Raw genomic sequence first — 23,531 nt, forward strand, 5'->3', positions numbered from 1 at the left:
CAAACTATGGAGAAAACCCATTCGGCCCTGTCTAAATATTTTTGAAAAATTCAAAGGGCACGTGTATCTGGGGACACCAGACTTCATGCTTTCCCTCGAGTTGAGCCTGCGCAGAAATTTCGAAACAATTCACACTCTGTAATGCGTTTTCAATGCAATTAAACTTTACAAAATTGCAACCAATATAGAGGGGGTAATAGTCATTTTGGTAAAAAAACAGGTGATCAGCCTTACTCGAATCAGATACAAAAACTTGAGACATTCGACAATGGTTTTTTTTGCCCCGGCCCCCTTTCGATTTACTCAAAGTTTTTGAGTGGCGGGCCAAATTGAAAGCTCACATAAGCTTGCGGGCCAAATGCAAAAAAAATTTTTTAGAAAAATTAATAACGTTGTTTCATACTATAATATTGTGAAATACATCAATCAGTTTAAGTTTTTCGGAATTGTAGGTAGTTTTTGGACATTTTCGGCATATATTAGAGAACGAAAATAGTATTTTATGCAACATGTTGCAAAAACAGATTTTTTTTTAGCACGAGTCTTACTAAATGTATCCAATGAGGTGCTGAAAAAGTCAAGTTTTGTAATAAGTTGCTTACAACATTTTCAGCAATTCCGGAAAACGCTTTTTGAATGGAATTTTATGCCTAACGTTCTTGTGTTAAGTAAATTCACCGTTCAGAACCAAAAAATATTGAAAAATGCTACTTTTCAATACAATAGAGCTTTTCAGCACTGGCATTAATTTTCCATTCTGTTATTTTTGGTAGGGAAAAGTAAACAGTTTCATAGCGGAATTGGTAAAATGGATTTTTACAGTTTTATTTGCTATTTTTTTAATGAAAAAACAAAAAAAGCAATAAATTGCAATTTTTATGCCTTAATCAACAGATCAGGTAATACAATCACATTTTAAAACAAATCCACAGTCTGGTCTAGGTTGATGGTTGATTGATAATTTTGTGAGTTTGTTTTTTTTCTGTTAAAATATTTTCAAAGAAATGATTTTAAAATGGAGTAATTTCATTTTTAAATAAATTGCTGCTTAAATTGGTTGCAAATAGCTTTTTCAACAATTGTTCCTCCAATTTTAATAATATTTCAATAAATTTTGGCATCCTTAATCGGATCGACGTTGTCGTGCTATCTTGTCGCAACCGCCATTTTGACGTTCCGAGAAAAACGCGTTTTAATGTTTGACCTTGAATAAACAAAAACGAAAGCAAGCAATGTAAACAATGAAAAACACGTTTTGTTTGGTTGACCATTCTGTGCATTGCCCCGAAGTTTGGTTGTATTTGGTTGCCGGAGTCCCGAGTTATAATTACAAATGTTTACGGTAGTCTAACTTGTACGTGCGTCAAACGCATCCTGACCTGAAATCCCTTTGGCCAGTTGTCGCACTTACCAAAATTTCCTGGGAGTGACAAGATAGCACGACAAGATTGAAACTTTTTTCATTTGAAAAGTGGCAAAAATCTGCGGACCTTTTTTGGTTTTTATTGAATATCTCAGGATTGAAATGTTACGACGAGATGTTACGTACTCAATTCGTAACCCACACGTCATGAGTTCGAATTCCAAGGTTTGACTAAATTTACTGTTTTCAATCACATTCGTACGTGTGAAATTGTTTCAGTAAGTTGGATTATTCTGGATTTAGGAAGTTGGTATACATATTCATGATCAAAGTAAGAATAAATCATTGATTTCATGATAACTAAAACTAACACTGTGCTCTAAACCTTAATTTTAAGAATTATGAAATCACTCACAAGGGCCATTTTCCATGATCATTCAAAACGGGTTCGCGGGCCACAAAAAATCAGCTCGCGGGCCACTTTGGTCACTCCTGATTTACTTTGTCCTATGGGGTATCTTTTGGCCCTGATTATGAATCAAGTAATGAATCCGTGCTCCATTTTTCGATATCCTCTGACAGAGTGGCGATACAACCCCTTTCTTTTAAGAACATTCGAAAAAAGGTGTTTTTTTCATTAATTTGCAGCCTGAAATGGTAATGGTTTGGAAATTTGCTGTCACCACGACCCTAGTTTTTAGAAGAAGTTTTAGGGAAAACGTAAATTAAATGAGTATTTTGTATTTGTTTTTGGTCAAACGCTGGCGTCCCGTTGCACATTCGAAAACCCTTTTTTAACGTTAGAAATACGAAGTTTTAGGCAAAAACATCCATCGGTTTCAAAAGATTCCAAATATTTAACGTGCGTCAACGCTCACACAGACTGACTAAAAAAACATTTTGAAATTATGTGTACTTTCATCACGACGCGTTGTCACGCACTCCGTCAGAAGTCCGTCAACTTCAATAACTTTTCAGCTTTGCAAATATATTTGCCAGCAGGGAGTTTTCAATTGATTCGCTGTGTCCCTTTGAAGCCCAACAAAGTCATGCTGGGTAAGCCCGTGGGTGCTCGCTGCTGGCGTCATTCAATGAACACGGAATTCATTTTGTAGGCGCGTTGAACACTTTTTGAACATATGCGGAAAATATGCGGAAAATCTTACTGCAATATTATAGCTTATTTTTCCCAGAAACATCCCGCCCTCGGTAGTTACATGTTGCCGGCGTCGTCCACTTAATAAGTCCCTCGCATAAATGCGTCATATGAAAGGTATTTTTTCCCTTTTGATGCTTTTTTGTACCTTTTTTCATTTGTTGCCTTTCAGAAGTGAAAAGCAAAGCTCATGCACTCAGTACAAGGCAGAATGATGGAGGGGAAAAGCTGTCGAGAAAAGCTGCTTGAAAATGACACACTTTTGCGAGGAGCCAGAATTGACGGAACTAGAAGAGTGGGGGTAGAGTTACATGCACTGCTCTATAAAGGCATATTTGTCCCACCTGGACCCATTTATGAGATATTTCAACCATGTTTTTCTATAAACCAAACGTTTAGTTATTGTAGTTAAACAAAAACAAAGATCGTAACCTTTCATTGTAAATTTTTTATTCTAAAAACTGGGACAGATTGGCGAATAATGCTCCAACATTTTCCAAAGTTTTTTTTTATCTCAGTTGCATGAAAATTCAGGTGGGACAAATATGCTTTTTTTCTGGGCAGTGCGCCGGGATTTCACTGTCCGTACACTGTCCACGATGAAGAGTCTTGGCTTAATTTTTATTTCATGATCACTATGACAAAGTAACGCAGGATTATGTTTAGCGAACTCAGCAGAGCAACGTCTTTTCGTTATTGTAAATATAAAAAAAAAACATGTATAACCCACCTGGACAATGAAAAAAAAAAAAACTATTTTGCTTTCATCCTGTTAGTTGGATCGAGCGTTCTCTCTCTATTTTATACATCAGTACCGTCCATAAAACAGGTGTAGTTCTGTCACGGAGAATCACGCTGGTGGGTGCAGTTTCGAGTGGTTTGGGGAGGAAAAAGTGGGCACAAGCAGGAATCAGGAAAGTACATCAGCAATATAATAAAAGCTGTTTTACGTTTGAAAGCTTGTGATGAGCAGAGCGCACCGACAGCAAGCGAATACGTCCGTCATTTCCCCACCACCAACTTGCACCCACCCAGCCGGAGAGTTTCACCCAGCGCACACAAAAACGTTGCAATTTCAGCGTCCAGGCGGTTCTGTTTGTGCCAGCAGGCGATGTTTACAACGTTTGGCAGGTTCCTGGCGCTGGTGGGGTGGGGGGTTTCCCCCCCTCCCCAGAGTGTGTGGTGGGTGGGCTAATTATCCGGTTTTTGCCACAATCAACTCGACTCGCGAGCGTTAGATAAGTTCGTGTGGCGGCGGCGGTGGTGCGCTGGGAAAATAGACCCAACGGTGACACCGGCTCCGCCGTGATTATAAAGTGGGTGACAGTGGGTTGCGGGTTGTTTTAGAGCGCAACGCGGAAGGATCTGCAACCGGGAACCGGGAAGATAAACAAAATGGACTCCAGCGGGCGGGGTGCGCGATGGGGATGGATTACTAGCGATAAAACGATATTTAGCGATGCTTTTTCGACGAGGTTTTCGACTTTGTTGTGAGATTTTCCGCTATCATTACAACCTTGACGTGTTTGGATAATTTATGGGAAACAGCGTGTATGATTAAAGCATTCCATTTGATCATTCACTTAATTTTATTTAAGTGATTTGAAAAATTACAATAAATGGCAAGTTTATCCAAAGCTGGATTAAAGAAATCCATTACATACACAAAAAAATACTGCATACTACAGTAAAATTGAATGTTTTGCCCTTTTGAAATGTTAGTCATGATTTAAAAAATATTGTTTTCGAAAAAATCACGAATGTTTCCTATTTTAACATTGAAAATCGGACCATTAGTTGCTGAGAAATCGACAAACATCCATTTTCCTGTGTTTAAACCTTTGCATGGCAATATCTCAACAACTAAGGGTCGTATCAACAAAATTCAAAAAAATCTCAGATTTTTAAAAATATTTTTTCAAAACTGTTGCAAGCCTGGGCTAACTGGGCAAACATGAGCACTAGTTTAAAAAAATGAATAACTGCGACTATTAACAAAAATAAAAATAAAAATTGCTTTAACTTGAAAACGGTGCATTGCAAATTCGATTTTACACCGAAAAATGAAATTGAAAATTTTTTTGACCAATATTTCGATTTTTTCAAAAACTGAATATTGATTAAAAATTTCATAACTCGGTCAAAGATTCTGGAAATTTCTGAAAAGTTGGCATTTGATGTCCCCTAAACATATCAGAAAATCAAAAATATAAAAATAGTGTTTTTTTTTTTCGTTTTGGTGACAAAAAGTAAAATTCAAAATCACCAAAAAACTTTTTACCTTGTTTCTTTTTTTCAGTGTAGTCCTTATCCGTAGGGGAGAGTGGGGAGACTTGATCCCCTTTTTTTGTATCGCACATAACTCTGTCAATTTCTCACAAAACAATGAACTTTTTGCATGAATTGAAAGCTTAAACATTCAACTATATTTGGCTGATAAGGGTATTTCATCAGATAAACCCTTCGAATCATGCCAAGCGATTAAAAATAATATTTTAAAACGGCATTTTTTAAATGTTGGAGGTAATTTGATCCCTCTTAAATTAAACATGTACGTTTGTGTTCAAAATATAACAAGTTTAGCATGCAAAATATTTAAAAACTTAAAATTTTCTTTTCTAGACAAAAATTGGGCATGTTTACAAAAGCTGGTAATTTTTGTTTAAAAAACTTTTGAAAAATGGTTCAAACTGCAGTAAGTTATGTACAGCTATGCTAAAGGAAACTATGTACGAAAACCCAGCCCAATTATTTAATCTTGAGGCTGATTCCAGTGACTGTAAAAATGCAGGGATCAAATCTCCCTAAACGCACTTTTTTAAACAATTGATTGTAAAAATTGTATGACGATAAATTTAACGTCATATGCGTAAGGGTTTTGGAGTTGATATGTTTATCAAACAATTCATGCATAAAAAATATTTTTTTGAATATTTTTTGAGTGTTTTCTATACTTATCAAAACAAAGAAAAAAGATCTCTTGGAAGTTTTTTGCAGCACTTTTTAGAAAAATGTGTGTAACTCAATCTTAACATTTTTTTAATTGTTTTCTTTGTTTTCTACAATAAGTTTTAGTCAATTTCGCACAACATTCTAGAACAAAGCTAATTGTTTTACCCACATGCTGACGAGAAATAGGCTTGGGATCAAGTGTCCCCGAGGATCAAGTCTTCCCACTCTCCCCTACCTACTTTGTCGAAGACACCAACCTGATCTTAAAATTCCTTCAAAAGTAAATGATTTTTGATTTTTTTTACATCATTTATGTATGAACAAATGTCAAAATATGGACAAACTAATGATGCAAAATGGCTTCTTTGGGCGTACCGAAGGCACCAAAAGAGTTTCAGTCGGATTAAGAAATACGAAAAATCGGATGATCGAAATCTCCGAGAATTGTTCTTTTACATATAAGGCCGTTGCAAATATTTTTCAAAGTTCATGTTCCCCCCCCCCCCCTTCTCTTTAATATTGGTCTGAAAAATCAAGAGGCAAAAAACTATGTTATCAAAAAACTTAAAAAAATATATGAAAATAAAAGCCAAATCGACTGAAAAGTTTGATCAGATGGGTTGCGAAAATATTATCGTCACCGATTTTGATGAGTTCACTGCGAGCATCGATCCAGTAGTACTTGAACATATCTCCCACAGTCAGGTCAGCATATTGGAGTTTCTTGAGGAGTTGGACCATTGGCTTGAAGGCCGTTGAAAACTGTTCGGCGAATTTGATCAACTCCTCATCAACAACAAAAGAAGGATCAACGGCCTGTAGTTCTGGCACAATGTCCACCAAACGCAGCACGGACTCAACCATCATGGCGGTGGTTCCCCAACGTGTCTCACAGTCAAGAACGGGAACCGGTAACGACTTCATCTTGAAGATCGGACGGAAAACAATACCCTTGCTCTTGCGCACCAGTAAACGAACTTTTTTCAAATCCGCTTCGCAAGACGTTTGTTTCACGACGTCCTTGATGGCCAAATTGACCGTGTGGGCAGCGCACCGCATGATTTGCAGACCTGAATTGGCTTGGAACTGGATGTCTTCTGCTTCGGCATCAGCGTCTCCTGAAAATTTAATTTTAATATTGATGATTTCTTATAAAAAATTGTAATAAAATTTGCTTACCATAACCAGCAAAGGTCAAATCCTCTTCTTCCAACTGATTTGACTTCCCAAACTCCTCTGCCATCAGCTTTAACTGATCTTGCTGTGCCTCAGACAGAAAATCTTCACATTTAGTTACATTTTTCGCGTTGTCAAGGCCGATTGTTGAAACCTGTGAGATACTGAGGTCATAGACCGCCAGAGCCAACTGGACCTCGTCGGCCAGGTTTACAGCGGTGTGACGGTCCGTTAAGGGAATCATTGCCAAGCAGCGGTGTTTAAATTTTCTGTTCTCGATCACCTGTGAGGTGATTCCCAGCACGCTGTGTCCAAACCGGGACGCAGCATCAATGATGATGTTAAACATCCGGCCTTTAAGCTCCGCCGATATCTGGGAGCGAATCCCGGCTGCTGCAGCGTCCACCCAGTCAACAACATTTCGACGATTCGCGACAACTCCCAGCTCACGCTGTGTCCCACCTGTGCACCGTTTAAATCCTTTTCCCTCGAAGAAGCTAAATGAAACCGCATCAAAAGCCGCCATTTCTACGCAAGATAGTTTAAACTCCCTTTGACGGCAAGCTCGCTTAGCAGGCGGCGGGGTTGAAGTAGGTTCTGGGGCTGGACGCTTGAGGGATGCTGATAGCGGCGACGACTTGGAGTGGCTAGCCGGAAACTCATATTGTGCAGCCTGATCAGGATGGTTTGCTGGAATGTTTTAACATTGTTTACAAACCCACCGAAAATTTCAAAAATCAGTTATGACTTACACAACACATGACGTTCTTTATTAAACTTTTTATTTCCGGCCGATTCGTTTTGGCACACCTTGCAGTAGGCCTTGCCATCTCTGATGACAAAAAACTTGTCAACACAGAATTGTGGCTTGGCTGCTTGGTTCGGATTAGGATTTTCACTCATTTTTAATCAACACAGATGTCCACCTTAAACTCAACTAAAAAATCTGACAGCTCGACCAAAGCTAGCGCCGAAAATTTTCCCAGGTTGAACAACGACTACTACGCTCGCGAGCCAAAAACATTCTCGCGAACGAGACCGAGAGCGCGAGCGACGGCGAGAAGGCGAGCGCAAATGAGAATAGAGAAGAGAGCGCGAGCGAGAAGAGCGCGTTACTATAACTTCTCTCCCTCACTCGCGAGAGAGCGACACTTTATTACTTCTCGCCCATATTCCATCACTGCTGAAAACCAAAATTCATTTTTTCTGCATTGATAATCATTTTATGCATGTTAAGGCTGGATTAAAAATATTTTCAATTTTTCTGGAATTCCAATGCATAGCAACGCAAAAACTTTTTTTTCGTCAATACTTAGATATTTTAGAAACAAATGGTTGCAAAACAACTGTACAGGTGTATAATGCATTTTAAAACATTTTTTTGCTATTCCTTTGTGAAACTTCTTACATTTCTTGACATTTTCGAGAGACGAAACGGCCTACTGTTTTCCACCAAAAATAATGAAGCTGCAAAACTTCATTTTTTCAGAACTCGTCATATTTATCCAACTTGATAACCCTCGTTGGATAAATGTACGACTCGTGCTGCAAAAATCTTCTTTTTGGAACTTGTTGCATAAAATATAATTGTTATTCAAATGTTAAAACTGTGACTCGTAATTTCAATTTTTAAACTTTTTTATTATTTTCCTCCACCTCGACTTTGGCCAGAGTCGAGGGTCATAAATATTTGCGACGACCTTTGTATAGTACACCAAATTTCCAAATTATCAAAAAACACGTATTTTTTTCGAATGTTCAAGAATGGAAGGGGTCGCACGGCCCCTCCGTCAAGAGATATCGAAAAATCGAGCTCGTATTCGTGATCAGGGTCAAAAATTACCCCATAGGACAGAGTTTTACGCAAATTGAAGAGGAATCGGGTGTGAAACTGCTGGGTGTGTTGGCGTAGGATTACCCAATTATAACCTACCAGGAATATTTTTGGGATTTTTTTTCTCTTCTAAAAAATTAATAGGCATGACAATCTAAGAAACTTTGACGTAGACAGCAACAGTTTTCCTCGCGATCTACGCCTTTTACGATGAAATCTTTAAGAATCACCCCCTTCAAAATCATCCCAAAAAATCGGGAAAACATCAAAATTGTAATAGAAATACAGTTTCAGCATGTTTAGGTTTATTCAAATCGTCGCCGTCGTGCTAACTTGACGTCCGTGCATTTTGGGCCAAATTGAGTTAAGAACGCCATTTTGTGCAGCTCACTATGCCACACCTTTTGACCTTCACAGATCCCCAAAATTCAATTTCAATCCTGAGATATTCAACGAAATCCGAAAAAAAACTCCGTGCGTTTTTGTCACTTTACTTACCCGAGCAGAGGTAAATAACACGGGAATACCAAATTTTGGTATTACTTGGGCAAATAACAGCGACCAAAATGTGCTCTTGGTTGCCCAGTAATAGATGGTAAAATACCATGAAATCATACCAAAATCTTGTATGTGGAAGGGCACAACAATACCAAACCATGTTATTCCAAAGGTAAAATAATACCACAAAATAAAATCATTTCAATACCAACTTGAGGTCTTCTGGATTTTTGAACATTGCTTGAATACCAAAACTTGGTATTGCCATGGTTTTATTTTTAGGTATTCCCGCGCCCTTGGAAAATCAGATTTTGGTATTCCTGTGGTCTTCCACAAACATGATTTTGGTATGATTTCATGGTATTTTACCATCTATTACTGGGCAACCAAGAGCACATTTTGGTCGCTGGTATTTGCACAAGTAATACCAAAATTTGGTATTTTCATACCATTTTTAGTGCAGCAGTTGCAGTTAGTGAAAAAAACGGAAATGATCCATATGCAACAGCCAAATCTACTTACCTGATGATTCCATGTTGTTCTTAGTGATATTCTTCACCACACCGAATGCATTTGTCATTGATGAACGGCCTGTGCTTGAAGTTCTTGAAGCTTCTGAAAAATAACAAGATTGAAAAATAAGTATTATTAAAATGAAACTGGATTGAAATTCACCAAAATTCAATAATCTGTTGATTGACTCGTTTTTCAAAGTATTTGGTTATCCCGACTTAGAGAAATTTCAACGCATTTGAAAAAAATATTAGTGGGTATTTCACCAAAAAAATTTAATCAGCTTTAATATTTTTGGGTTTCAAGTCCTTTTAGCGCAAAATTTATTACCTCGTTAAAAATTTTAAAAAAATTTCCATAGTTTCAGAGAATTGATGAAACCTTTCAATACCAAAATAATACCAAAATGTGGCATCCTGACTTAGAACATTTTCCACAGTTTCAAGTAATTTCTTTAGAGGGTATATCAAAAATGTTTAAAATCAAGTTTGAAATTTCCGGTTTTCAATGAAAGCATTCGCTTTGAGACATCATTTTAGCGCAAAATTAATTATTTTGTCAAAATTTGTCAAAATTTTCCCATAGTTTCAGAGGAATTTGATAAAACACTTTAATACCAAAAAAATACCAAAATGTGCCATCCTGACTTAGAAAATTTTACACAATTTCAAGTCATTTCTTTAGGGGGTGTATCAAAAATGTTTAAAATCAAGTTTGAAATTTCCGGTTTTCAATTAAAGCATTTGCCTTGATACATCATTTTAGCGCAAAATTAATTATTTTGTCAAAATTTGTCAAAATTTTCCCATAGTTTCAGAGGAATTTGATAAAACACTTTAATACCAAAAAAATACCAAAATGTGCCATCCTGACTTAGAAAATTTTCCACAATTTCAAGTCATTTCTTTAGGGGGTATATCAAAAATGTTTAAAATCAAGTTTGAAATTTCCGGTTTTCAATTAAAGCATTTGCCTTGATACATCATTTTAGCGCAAAATTAATTATTTTGTCAAAATTTGTCAAAATTTTCCCATAGTTTCAGAGGAATTTGATAAAACACTTTAATACCAAAAAAATACCAAAATGTGCCATCCTGACTTAGAAAATTTTACACAATTTCAAGTCATTTCTTTAGGGGGTGTATCAAAAATGTTTAAAATCAAGTTTGAAATTTCCGGTTTTCAATTAAAGCATTTGCCTTGATACATCATTTTAGCGCAAAATTAATTATTTTGTCAAAATTTGTCAAAATTTTCCCATAGTTTCAGAGGAATTTGATAAAACACTTTAATACCAAAAAAATACCAAAATGTGCCATCCTGACTTAGAAAATTTTCCACAATTTCAAGTCATTTCTTTAGGGGGTATATCAAAAATGTTTAAAATCAAGTTTGAAATTTCCGGTTTTCAATTAAAGCATTTGCCTTGATACATCATTTTAGCGCAAAATTAATTATTTTGTCAAAATTGGTCAAAATTTTCCCATAGTTTCAGAGGAATTTGATAAAACACTGTAATACCAAAAGAATACCAATATGTGGTGTTCGACCATTGACAAATGCTGCAATTTTGCAATATTAAAACAATACCTTAAATTGGTATGATACCATATTTTGCTCTTGCATAATCCTTAAGACAAATTTTAAAGGGTCCAGGAATACCAAAATTTGGTATCGATACCAGAGAAAGGTATTATTACGCATTTCCCTTTTTATTTACCCATGCTCGGGTATGAAAGCAGTTTCAATCTTGTCGTGCTATCTTGTCACTCCCTGAAAATTGTTGCAAGTGCGACAACTGGCCAAAGGGATTTCAGGTCAGAACGCATTTGACGCACGCAAAAGTTAGACTACCGTAAAGATTTGTAATTATAACTCGGGACTCCAGCAACCAAATTCAACCAAACTTTGGGGCAATGCACATAATGGTCAGCCAAACAAAACGTGTTTTTTATTGTTTACATTGCGCGCTTTCGTTTTTGTTTATTCAAGGTCAAACATTAAAACGCGTTTTTTTCGGAACGTCGAAATGGCGGGTGCGACAAGATAGCAGGACGACGTCGAAATATCTTTTGAATTTTAGAAAATTTTTCAATGTACTGTACCACAATTTTTTAACCGCTAACATTTAAGTTTCAGTCAAATCTTACATTATTTGCAAAATAATGATTGTAAAACATCAGAACTAGCGTAAAATGCATTTTAAAACACTTTTTTTTGCTGAGACTATGTCTTGTTATTGCATTTTTTATATATTTTTTATTTGATTTTGAAATCTAAAATAAAAGTATTAAAGTTTTTCATGAAATAAAAATTGCACGAAAACCACAGAAAAGGGGAAAAACAAAAAAAAATGGGCTTTAGAGAGTTAAAACACAAGTTTCATATTCACCGAAACCCAATCCATGATCAAACGAAATCCAGCTAAAATAAAACAACATGCACGAAAAAAAACGCCAACCCGAAACTCTCGTTTGGTGATTAAAACAGCTTGTTCGCGCTTGTTGGCGGTCCCAAAAGTTGGGCCACAGGAGCAACCTTCGGCGGTGCTAATTATTGCTGTTTTTTTTTTTTTGTACAGGAGGCTATCTTAATTACCCCGTCACCATGGCAGAAACAACAAAACTCCGTGGTCAAGATAACAAAACTTTGTCGGGTTTTATCCTTATCCCTTGAAAGAAGAAAAAAAGAACAAAAAGAAAAAAACTACCCTCCAGCACGACCCCAAAACGGTTATTATTGGAGGCAAATTTTGCCTCTCATTTTCCTGCAGTGTTTTTTTTCAACCTTCCTCAACAAGGAAAGGTAGCAAAAAAAAAAAAGACCATCCTGGGGAAAACTTTTCCACGAAAGAATGTATCATCTGAGAGCCGTTGTTTTTTTGTTGTGCCCGCTGTTTTTGTTGTCTAGCGGGTCGAGTGGCTTACCTTAAGCTGGAGTTGAGAACAGAAAAAAAATCATGAAAGAAGAAAGATTTTGTGAAACTAATTTCATTTAATATTCATTACACCATCAAGGACGAACGATAACGAGCCGGCGGAAAGTGGAGGAAGAAGAAAAAAAGAAAAGCTCGCGGAAAATCCTGGAGTGGACAAGTTTTTACTGCATTTTGCCACCACCGTCTGGAAAAGTCTAATTTGCCGTCGCCTCGTGGATTTTCCGTTTTACGAGCCCACCTGGAGTACAACACTTCGGTACTATAGCACTACTATGGACACGGTCCGCTGGACATTCTAGTGTGTTGTTGGTGCTTTCTTCAAGAGCGGGGAAGCGGATTTTCCGGTATGTTGCACCGGAAGTGGGGAAAAAGGCAATCCAGAAGGGGACCAGCTGGATGGAATGATCCTTTGCCAGCTGCAGATGGTGTCGAGGGATTAATGCCACCAACTGTAAAGGACCGGAAGATAATGACACCTGATGGCAAGGATTCAAAGTGTTTGGAGATTTCCGGCTCATGTACAGAAAAAAAAATTAAGGCAATATTACAACTAGGAAGTGGTTCATCTTTTATGTAAGAAAAAGTTGGCAATTTTACCTCAAAAAATTTGTAATTTTACGTCTTCTTTGGTGTAATGTCGCTTTTGCCTTTCTTACAAAAGAAAAGTTTGGTTTTGGAAAAAACGCTTTTTTTCATCGGTCTGAAACTTTTTTGGCGCCTTCGGTATGCCCAAAGAAGCCATTTTGCATCATTGTTTATATTGACAAATTTTCCATACAAATTTGGCAGCTGTCCATACAAAAATGATATGAGCAAATTAAAAAATCTGTATCTTTTGAAGGAATTTTTTGATCGATTTGGTGTCTTCGGCAAAGTTGTAGGTATGAATAAGGACTACACTGAAAAAAAATGATACACGGTAAAAAAATGGTGATTTCTCATTTAACTTTTTGTCACTAAAACTTGATTTGCAAAAAAACACTATTTTTAATTTTTTTGATATGTTTTAGAGGGCATCAAATGCCAACTTTTCAGAAATTTCCAGGTTGTGCAAAAAATCTTTGACCGAGTTATAAATTTTTGAATCAATACTGATTTTTTCAAAAAATCGAAAAATTGGTCGCAAAAAATTTTTAACTTAATTTTTTGATGTAAAGTCAAATTTGCAATCAAAAAGTACTTGAGTGAAATTTTGATAAAGTGCACCGTTTTCAAGTTAAATCCATTTTTAGGTGACTTTTTTTGAAAATAGTCGATGTTTTTCATTTTTTTAAATTAGTGCACATGTTTGCACACTTTTGAAAAAAAATATTTTTGAAAAGCTGAGAAAATTCTCTATATTTTGCACTTTTGAACTTTGTTGATACGAACCTTAGTTGCTGAGATATTGCCATGCAAAGGTTTAAAAACAGGAAAATTGATGTTTTCTAAGTCCCACCCAAACAATACACCATTTTCTAATATCGATATCTCAGCAACTAATGGCCCGTTTTTCAATGTTAAAAATTAAATATTTGGGAAATTTTCCGATCTTTTCGAAAAAAATATTTTCAATTTCTTTAAACCAAGACTAACATTTCAAAAGGGACAAACATTCAATATTACGCCCTTTTAAAATGTTAGTCTTTGTTTAAAAAAATTGAAAATATTTTTTTCGAAAAGATCGCAAAATTTCACTAATGTTTCATATTTTAACATTGAAAATCGGACCATTAGTTGCTGAGATATCGACATTAGATAATGGTGTGTTGTTTGGATGGGACTTAGAAAACATCAATTTTCCTGTTTTTAAACCTTTGCATTGCAATATCTTAGCATCGATATAACATAATTTTCAAAATATAGAAAATTTTCTCAGCTTTAAAAAAATATTTTTTTCGAAGGTGGGCAAACATGTGCACTAATTTAACCCCTTCCCGCCCAGAGCAAAATCGAGATTTTTTACGTTTTTCCACATTACTCGTAACTGGATCGACCAAATTGGACGAAATTTTAATGGTTATTAGTTAACATTCTATATTAACTAATGCAGGTTGAAGCAGGTTGAAAAAATGAATAGTTGCTGAGAAATTTAATTTTGAATCCAAAAATTAGTGGTGCTCTGGAGTAACCATGGGCGTTAGAGGGTTAAAAACAATAAAAACTTCGACAATTTTCAAAAAAATCACCAAAAAATGGATTTAACTTGAAAACGTTGCACTTTATCAAAATTTCACTACAGTACTTTTTGATTACAAATTTTATTTTACATCGAAAAAATTTTGCGACCAATTTTTCAATTAAAAAAAATCAGTATTGATTCAAAAATTCATAACTCGCTCAAAGATTATTTGCACAACCTGGAAATTTCTGAAAAGTTGGCATTTGATGTCCTCTAAAACATGCCAAAAAAAAAAAAAAATAAAAATAGTGTTTTTTGCAAATCAAGTTTTAGTGACAAAAAGTTAAATTAAAAATCACCAATATTTTTTTACCGTGTATCATTTTTTTCAGTGTAGTCCATATCCATAACTAAAACTTTGCCCAAGACACCAAATCGATCAAAAAATTCCTTCAAAAGATACAGATTTTTGAATTTCCAAACATCTTTTTTGTATGGACAGCTGCCAAATTTGTATGTAAAATTATATGGACAAACTAATGGCTTCTTTGAGCATACAGAAGGCACCAAAAAAGTTTCAGTCGGATTAAAAAATGCATAAATTAAAATTCTAAAAAAAACCGATTTCATAGAGAATTGCTCCTCTGAAAATGTGTAATTTTACCACTTTTCTGTTGTAATGTCACTTTTGCAGTCTAAATTGAGGTAAAATTACATCATTAAAGAGGTAATATTCAACCTTTCACCTTCCAAAGCTCGAATTGAGTAGGCATAATTTTCCTTCTCAAATTGAGTGCATTGCAGAGGATAAAATTTCATTCCATGAATCCCCTCATCACTTTTAAGTTCTACACTACAGGTTCATTACGCAGAATGGCGAGGGGGTTTCCGATTAAGCACAATTTTCCAGCAAATTGAACACTCGATTGCATCATGTTGGGGCAGCACGCTGACCACCCACCGATATTGGAAATTCCACAGAGCTCTGTGAATGTTAAAAGTGGGTTTTTGCTGAACCAACTGTAATCAGAGATTATTATGAAGTGGAAGCATTGATTGGTCACACTAAGCCCACCAAAAGCATGTGATTAGTGTGGTGTTAGTGTCAAACGAAGCAAACTCACTCAAACTAATTACATAAACACGTGTGTACTTGTGTTAGTGTCAGATGTTATTTTCCACACCATCATACTTACGACTTTTTGGTGAGACAAATTTGTCCAACTTTTCATTTCAACTTACCTGGAAGGAAAGAAAGAGAGACAAAGGTTTAATAAAATCCAAAACGAAATTTTCCTCAATCAGCTTACAGAAAAATCGTTACAAAACAAAAAAAAAACGATGCCAGCAAATTATTTCCTCAAAAAAAAAACCAACATCTGCACGGAATTTGCCCACCCTTGGGCAAATCTAATTTCGAACATGTGAGCAAATTCCCTTTTTCCGGCAGCAAGCTCGAGTAAAAGTAAAAATTTCAAACAATCCAGCAAACGAACAAAAAAAAGAACAACTCCAAAACAACGTCGTTTCAGTTGTCGTAGTCGGCAAGCGGAAACGAACTGTCAAAGTGTGAGGATTTTTCTCTCTGTGAGGAAAAAAAAGGGGGGGGGGGGGACATTTCGCCACCTTTTTTTTCCTCATCCACGACACTGGAGTGAACTTCTTCTACTGTTCCGCTCAGCTGGGTTGGAGAGTGCCAACGGGTAAAACAAAAACAGGAAAAAACATGTTTGCGGTAAATTAGTGGCGAGCAATTTTTTTCGTTGATCGTGATTTGGATGTGGGAAAGGAAGTTGGTGTAGGTTTTCCGTATTTTAGAATTACAATTTGTGGAGTTTTTGCATTGTTGAGTTGTTGAGTTGTTAAAATTTTGAGTTTTGAGTTGCGAAATACCTGAACTTAAAAAAAATCGATTATTCCAGCTTTAAATTTTTTTCTTGAAAAGACCTCAATCATTCTGCCAAATTGATGACTTTGCTGATGATGATATAGTGTGATTTCGTTTTTCTCCATTACACGTTACCCACACAAAAAGGGAGGAAAAATCCAAGGATCACACGATTCGATTTCCATTTTATTTACCCCGCGCAAACACACGTTCCCACACGTGTCTCCGCGGGATAAATAAATCTCCTTTTTCCTTCACGAAGAAAAACGTGGATTTCCATCGTCGTCTTTGACATCAACGTAGTTTGCATTCACGACCGAAAAAAGAGAGCCTAAAATTGCCGAGCTTTTATGTCAACCTACGGAACGGTGGATTAAGTTTGAAACGAAAACGAATTGGAAATGGTTGACAGCTTTTGTAGAGGCCTTTAGTAGGAGACATCTTTTAAATCTTAAGCAAAACTCAGTTTAAAAAAATAAAATATAAAAATATCTGTTCACCACGTTTCCATTTGATGACTCTCATTTTTATGTCACTTTCTTCTTCTGTCACCTTTTCAAACCTCACATGATACGGCGAGAATAACCCCTACCGAACATAATTTGGACGGTTGTCACCGTCGAACCGCCCTTCTGACGCAATAACGTAGCGCCACAACGACGCCATCTGCATTCAGGGGGTCGAGGGGTGGCCACAATCGACTCTGGTCCGCGTGGGACCACCCGCGCCATGTCACCCTTTATGCTGAACTACCATTTTTACCAACCCCCCCTCTCCCCCAAAACGGAAACCAGCCGATTCTCTTCGGTACATTAAAACTAAATTCAACCTGCCAAAATAAATCTTCACCTGAGTGGAAGGTTAAGTAATCCCGATTCAAATAAAGGTTTATGTTGGATAACAAGCCGTGTTTGTTTTCATCTAAAAACATCTTTTTCAGTTCACTCATCTGACCATTTTCTGACTTATGTAAAGAACATAATTTTCACTCCATTTTTAGACAAATTCTGTTCCAGGTGATTGCCGTAAACCTTGCGCGAAGTCGGAAGCGAACATTTTAAGCTGTCGTTTGTTTACCCTTTTTTGTGGCAATAATGTATTTTTAACATTATGAAGATCAACGCCAACATTTCTGATGATGGCCAGCCTGTTCAAATCTACTCTTTTACCAAATTCAGTGCCAACTCACTCATCTGAAAAAAAACTGCTCCAAAAAACTATTTTTTTCAAATTTCATTACAGCATACTCATCTAACAAATGCGGTTCCCGCGTGCTCAGGCAACAAATTTTGTTCTGACTCATACACCTGACAAAGTCTTTCTTTATCTCACTCATCTTAAAAATATCTGTTCCAACATACTCATCTAACAAATTTTATTCCAACTCACTCATCTAGCAAATTCTGTTCCAGCTCTCTTATTTTAACAAATTCTTTTCCAGCTCACTCATCTAATAAATTCTGTTCCAACTCACAAATCAAAAACATTCTGGTCATACACGCAAATTCAACAAATTCTATTCCAATTGGGTAATTCTCCGCCAACTCACACAGCAGTTGCCCCGACCCCTCTTCGATTTGCGTGAAACTTTGTCCTAAGGGGTAACTTTTGTCCCTGATCACGAATCCGAGGTCCATTTTTTTTGGTATCTCTTGACGGAGGGGCGGTACGACCCCTTTCATTTTTGAACATGCGAAAAAAGAGGTATTTTTCAATAATTTGCAGCCTGAAACGGTGATGAGATAGAAATTTGGTGTCAAAGGGACTTTTATGTAAAGTTAGACGCCCGATTTGATGGCGTACTCAGAATTCCGGAAAAACGCATTTTTCATCGAAAAAACACTAAAAACGTTACTTAATCCACCCTTAGGTGGTTTGTGCCTTCCTCTCATTCAAAGGGTAATGCTATCCAAAATAGACACGCTCGTGGGAAGGTCTTTAAATTACCTATACAAAGATAGGTCGCATGATATATTTGGAATACGTTTTCATCTAAATATCTGAGAACTAGCCTCCAAAAAGTGTAAAAATAACTCTTAAGTGCTTATAACTTTTGATAGGGTTGTCAGATCTTCAATGTTTTGGACGCGTTGGAAAGGTATTTTGATTACCTGTTCAACGACGGGTTGCATGATAGATCCGGACAACGTTTTCATCGTGATATCTGAGATCCGGCTTCCAAAAAGTGCATAAATAACACTTAATTGCTAATAACTTTTGATAGGGTTGTCAGATCTTCAATGAATTGGTCGCGTTAGAAAGGTCTTTAAAATACCTTTCTAAAAATGTATAACATGCTGGGGTTTCTTAAAAAAAAACACCCTTTTTACAATCTTCCGGACTTTAGTCAAAATCGTTTTTTTAGCATAACTTTTGAAGTACTTTACTAAACTTCATAATTTTCAATAGGGACTTATGGGACCCCAAGACGAATCGAATGAGACCAAAACGGCCCAAATCGGTTAAGCCAGTGCTGAGATAATCGAGTGCATATTTTTTGGTGCACAGACCCACATCCCTACACACACACACACACACACACACACACACACACACACACACACAGACATTTGCTCAGAATTCGATTCTGAGTCGATAGGTATACATGAAGGTGGGTCTAGGAGGTCTAATTGAGAAGTTCAATTTTCGAGTGATTTTATAGCCTTTCCTCAGTAAGGTGAGGAAGGCAAAAAGTTTGGAAATTTCTCCCATTTTCCGTTACTCGACTGTAAAAATTTTTGGAACATGTCATTTTATGGGAAATTTAATGTACTTTTCGAATCTACATTGACCCAGAAGGGTCATTTTTTCATTTAGACCAAAATTTTTCATTTTAAAATTTCGTGTTTTTTCTAACTTTGCAGGGTTATTTTTTAGAGTGAAACAATGTTGTACAAAGTTGTAGAACAGCCAATTACAAAAAAAATAATATATAGAGCTAAGGGGTTTGCTTATAAACATCATGAGTTATCGCGATTTTACGAAAAAAAGTTTTGAAAAAGTTGGTCGTCATCGATCATGGCCGTTCATGGTCACCCGCGACAGACACGGACGACGAAACAAAAAGAAACGCAAAAAGTAACTTTTTCAAAACTTTTTTTCGTAAAATCGCGATAACTCGTGATGTTGATAAGCAAACTCCTTATGTCTATAAACCAAAATTTTTGTAATTGTCTGCTCTACAACTTTGTAGAACATTGTTACACTCTAAAAAATAAACCTGCAAAGTAAGAAAAAACACGAAATTTTAAAATGAAAAATTTTGTTCTAAATGAAAAAATGACCCTTCTGGGTCATTGTAGATTCGAAAAGAACATTAAATTTCCCATAAAATGACATGTTCCAAAAAAAATCACAGTCTAGTAACGGAAAATGGGAGAATTTTTAAAACGTTTTAAGTGTTTTTTTCGATGAAAAATACGTTTTTTTCGGAATTCTGAGTACGCCATCAAATCGGGCGTCTAATTTTACATAAAAGTCCCTTTGACACCAAATTTCTATCACCGTATCGGGCTGCAAATTATTGAAAAACACTTCTTTTTTCGCATGTTCAAAAATGGAAGGGGTCGTACCACCCCTCCGTCACGAGATATCAAAAAACGGACCTCGGATTCGTGATCAGGGACAAAAGTTACCCCTTAGGACAAAGTTTCACGCAAATCGAAGAGGGGTCGGGGCAACTTTTCCCGAAAAAAAAAGCTGGAACGGAATTTGTTAGGTGAGTTTAGAGAAACAGAATTTGTTAGACAGGAAGCTGGAACAGAGTGTGTTATGAAAGTGAATTGGGTAATTCTCTACCAACTCACACGAAAGGTAGAGAATTACCCAATTCACTTTCGTAACACACTCTGTTCCAGCTTCCTGTCTAACAAATTCTGTTTCTCTAAACTCACCTAACAAATTCCGTTCCAGCTTTTTCGTCTCAGTCAACTCGGGTGCATCCCGCGCTGAAAACCACGCTGTCCACTTCATCATCGACCTTTGGCCGGGAATGGGTTTTCCGCGGAAAGTGTTATTACTCGGAACGAAAATGCAATTTCACACACACACACACAGGGAGAGGGAGAGAGATATCGCGCGGAAAGGCCACCACTTTTCACCGGCTCTAATTTCGCGTGGCAGCACCGTGTGTGTGTGTGACCAAAAAAGCCCCATAAAAGCTGATTCTGTTGCCGGGTCGGGATACCGGATGGTCCCAAAAATACCCGGAACAAATGGAATAATTTAAATTTGGCGGGGGCTTTGTGAGCGTGTGTGATTGGGTCAGAAATATGAGAATTTGTTGGGTTTCTTTGTGTTGGTGATTGGATAAATAGGGTTTCAGATCAAATCATCAAACAGTTTCCATTCCGGCATTATAAGGTAGAGTGTGGTTTTTGCTTTCATTTCACAATCAAGATTTCTTACAAAACCAACAATTTCCGTTCTCAACGAAAGTGCTCTTCTCACTTCGAGCACTCTTTCGGCACACCTTGAGACGCAATTTCCTCGAAAATACACACACACACACACATACACCTCTCTTCAAAGTGAAACTTTCCCTCTCCCGTTTTCCGCGCTCTCTAACCTCAAAGTTAGTGATTTTCTCCCTGCCACGACAAAAATTGAAAAAGATGTTTGGAAAAACTTGAAACCACCACACTAACGAGCCCACACACACACACATTGAGCCGAAAAATTTTCAACAAGCTCATTTCCCCCATCAAAAGTCTCAATATTGAATTCTGCACATTTTCTTATTATTCCCGGAAACGTGATTTTCCTCGGTCTCGTTCTCGGCATGGTAGTGGTGAGGAGCAACTTTTCGGCTCGAAATTGAAACTTTAGAACAATGCGTGTTTTAGAGCTTTTCCCGGAGTGAGGAGGCACGATAATCAATTTATGGTTCGCGACTGCGGCTCGGGTGAGCCAAAGTTGCTCGTGGCTTCGCAGTTTACGGATTAGGTGAGCTTTTAGGTTTGAAAAGTTTTTGGGCTTTTGGAAAAAAAGGAAATATGGTTGTCAGCGGAAGATGATTCGTTTACTTTTTCACTTTTGACCGTTGATTGATTTCAGAGACTACTTACTCTGAAATCAATCAGAGTAGTGAGTAGTGAGTAGTGAGTAGTGAGTAGTGAGTAGTGAGTAGTGAGTAGCGAGTAGTGAATGGTGAGTAGTGAAGAGTGAAGAGTAAAGAGTGAAGAGTGAAGAGTGAAGAGTGAAGAGTGAAGAGTGAAGAGTGAAGAGTGAAGAGTGAAGAGTGAAGAGTGAAGAGTGAAGAGTGAAGAGTGAAGAGTGAAGAGTGAAGAGTGAAGAGTGAAGAGTGAAGAGTGAAGAGTGAAGAGTGAAGAGTGAAGAGTGAAGAGTGAAGAGTGAAGAGTGAAGAGTGAAGAGTGAAGAGTGAAGAGTGAAGAAAGAAGAGTGAAGAGTGAAGAGTGAAGAGTGAAGAGTGAACAGTGCAGAGTCGGAGCCGAAATTTTCTGGTATCCCGTAGTCGGAGTCGAAGTCGGAGTTATCTAAAACTCCACAATTTTTTTTTTACTGTTCAGTATTTGTTATAATGCATTGTTCTTGAGAATCGTCACCTTTTATTGACAAGGAATCGTTACCAAAAAGTATCAACACATGTTGGGTACTATTCTGAACAATTTGTTGAAATAATTTTGTCATTATTGATAGCGACGCAAAGTTTTGAACATAAAATCATGACAATTATGGAAGTCTTCGGGTTAAAAAAATCATTTTTATCAATGTTATCAAAAGTAACTAATTTTGAACATTTAAAATATGTTAGCCAACAATTTGTTGAAACCTGGAGTCGAAGTCGGTTGGAGCTGAAAGCCGGATCCGGAGTCGGAGTCGCTTGAAATATGACCCGACTTCGCAGCCCTGGTGAAAAGTGAAAAGTGACAAGTGACAAGTGACAAGTGACAAGTGACAAGTGCCAAGTGACAAGTGACAAGTGACAAGTGACAAGTGACAAGTGACAAGTGACAAGTGACAAGTGACAAGTGACAAGTGACAAGTGACACTTGACAAGTGACAAGTGAAAAGTGATAAGAGAAAAGTGAAAAGTGAAAAGTGAAAAGTGAAAAGTGAAAAGTGATAAGAGAAAAGTGAAAAGTGAAAAGTGAAAAGTGAAAAGTGAAAAGTGAAAAGTTGAAAGTGAAAAGTGAAAAGTGAAAAGTGAAAAGTGAAAAGTGAAAAGTGAAAAGTGAAAAGTGAAAAGTGAAAAGTGAAAAGTGAAAAGTGAAAAGTGAAAAGTGACAAGTGACAAGTGACAAGTGACAAGTGAAAAGTGACAAGTGACAAGTGACAAGTGACAAGTGACAAGTGACAAGTGACAAGTGACAAGTGACAAGTGACAAGTGACAAGTGACAAGTGACAAGTGACAAGTGACAAGTGACAAGTGACAAGTGACAAGTGACAAGTGACAAGTGACAAGTGACAAGTGACAAGTGACAAGTGACAAGTGACAAGTGACAAGTGACAAGTGCCAAGTGACAAGTGACAAGTGACAAGTGACAAGTGACAAGTGACAAGTGACAAGTGACAAGTGACAAGTGACAAGTGACAAGTGACAAGTGACAAGTGACAAGTGACAAGTGACAAGTGACAAGTGACAAGTGACAAGTGACAAGTGACAAGTGACAAGTGACAAGTGACAAGTGACAAGTGACAAGTGACAAGTGACAAGTGACAAGTGACAAGTGACAAGTGACAAGTGACAAGTGACAAGTGACAAGTGACAAGTGACAAGTGACAAGTGACAAGTGACAAGTGACAAGTGCCAAGTGACAAGTGACAAGTGACAAGTGACAAGTGACAAGTGACAAGTGACAAGTGACAAGTGACAAGTGACAAGTGACAAGTGACAAGTGACAAGTGACAAGTGACAAGTGACAAGTGACAAGTGACAAGTGACAAGTGACAAGTGACAAGTGACAAGTGACAAGTGACAAGTGACAAGTGACAAGTGACAAGTGACAAGTGACAAGTGACAAGTGACAAGTGAAAAGTGAAAAGTGAAAAGTGAAAAGTGAAAAGTGAAAAGTGAAAAGTGAAAAGTGAAAAGTGAAAAGTGAAAAGTGAAAAGTGAAAAGTGAAAAGTGAAAAGTGAAAAGTGAAAAGT

At 37.0% G+C, this 23,531-nt stretch overlaps 1 protein-coding gene across 5 annotated transcripts in view; it reads right to left on the reverse strand.

The window, feature by feature from the left end:
* The window catches only part of LOC120414274 (hemicentin-1), a 332,674-nt gene that overhangs the window by 112,935 nt on the left and 196,208 nt on the right, over positions 1-23,531 (reverse strand). The gene's annotated exons all lie outside the window — the stretch shown is intronic.

The sequence above is a fragment of the Culex pipiens genome, chromosome 1, assembly GCF_016801865.2.
Source record: "Culex pipiens pallens isolate TS chromosome 1, TS_CPP_V2, whole genome shotgun sequence".
In the NCBI taxonomy this organism is placed as follows: Eukaryota; Metazoa; Arthropoda; class Insecta; order Diptera; family Culicidae; genus Culex; species Culex pipiens.